The sequence below is a fragment of the Malus sylvestris genome, chromosome 8 (assembly GCF_916048215.2).
Source record: "Malus sylvestris chromosome 8, drMalSylv7.2, whole genome shotgun sequence".
Taxonomy (NCBI): Eukaryota; Viridiplantae; Streptophyta; class Magnoliopsida; order Rosales; family Rosaceae; genus Malus; species Malus sylvestris.
Window position 1 is genome coordinate 23926311 of NC_062267.1, and position 1579 is coordinate 23927889.

Consider the following 1579-nt stretch of genomic DNA (forward strand, 5'->3'; position numbering starts at 1 on the left):
CTGCCACATGCTAACATCTTCAAAAAAATTACCAAGGCCAAAGCCACTAGAGGTGACTTTAAATTGAAAGTGGCAAAAGCACTTCTTCAAATTGTCATGTGCTAGGCATATGGAATTTTTCACTTGTAAAGTGATATAAAAAAAATGGGAAGAGAAGTCTGATCTATGCGTGCTTGACTATAACGAAGCTAAGACCAAATAATCAAATTTGCGCAGCAGCTATACATAACTAAAAAGGGTAGGCCAATAGTTATGTTGGAATTATGGTGTAGCTGCTTGTAAGGAAGTATGCCGTGTAGAGCCTTTCAACATCAAACTATGTTTACCCACAGGTACTATCAGCATCTATGTTTAAATAAACGATGCAGCTACCTACAAAGAAACATGCTGTGTGGACTAAAGTCAAAAGTAGCAGTTGTGGTGCAATTAACTACAAGGAGACAATGCCATGTAGACCAAAAATTAAAAGCAACGGCTATGTTTGAATAATGGTGCAGCTGTGTACAAGGAAATATACAGCGTGAAGCTCTTTTAAACATCAAACTACACCTGCCTACGACAGGGAAAACAGCAGCAAGAGACAAGACCAAACTCTCTCGTGGGATCTCTATAAATATCAGAAATGGCAACCAACAAACAGCCCAAGCTGCACGATTTGTTCTCCAATAGCAAAACAAGCACCTCCCGTGCGGCGTTAGTGGTTGCGATAAAGGTGTACCCACCCTTTGTCGCTCCAACAAAAGATCCCTGAATAAACATCATCGTCGTCGCGGCACCGTCGCCATCAACAGAAGAAACGTACTGAATACCAGTCAACGGCCCGTTGGGTACAAATTTGGCCATCTGCATTCATTCCCAGAAATATAAAATGCGGGTCAATATACAATACGATCATATCAATCCTTATACGCTTAAAACAATTTCACGTATAAGGATTGAGGGGGCAATCTGTTGAACAAAAAAAAAATAATAATAATAATATATAAAGCAAAACACATATATCTCCCTACAGAAGAGGAAGAAACGTGAGCAAAAAAAAAACTCCTCATTTTTCTGCAAAACGTGGAGGGGTTGCAGTTGTGGAAGATTGCTGCACAGATAATGGGAGAAGTTAAGGGAAAGTGGAGGCCTCTACTCCCCCACGTAAAAACTCCAGAGCCTTCCAACCATGCCTATAAATAATAGTTGCAGTGCAAGAGGAAAAAAGAGGAGAGAAAACGGAAACGGGGTAGAGTGACAAGAAAACGTTGCAGAAACTGAGAAGCACAAGAGGAAGGAAATCGACAAAAAAAAAAGACAGGCAGCAAAAGAAAGCGAAAAGGAATAGCAACAAGAAGCCAAATATAAAGAAGAAAGATTAAAAAGGTATTTTTCATTCTCTTAATGGATTCATGATTTTTATTAGAGAGGTTGTTGTCGTCTTTTGCAGAAAAAAAAGGGGGAGGTTTTCTTTTTTTTTCTTGTTTGACTGAAGCAAAGAAGATGTTGGTGGGAACATGCACCACCAACAAATCGCACCGACCCCCCCCAAACCTGTCCTCGTTTCTTCTTCTTCTCCACCAACGGAGACATTTGCTGT

General features: G+C 40.2%; 1 long non-coding RNA gene across 1 annotated transcript; it reads right to left on the reverse strand.

Moving 5' to 3' along the window:
* Nucleotides 1-451: 451 nt before the first annotated feature.
* On the reverse strand, nucleotides 452-1160 carry LOC126632829 (uncharacterized). The gene is made up of 2 exons (XR_007626841.1): nucleotides 1011-1160; nucleotides 452-843 (listed from the first exon to the last, which is right to left on the reverse strand). It is a non-coding gene; the product is annotated as an uncharacterized LOC126632829 (long non-coding RNA).
* Nucleotides 1161-1579: the final 419 nt, after the last annotated feature.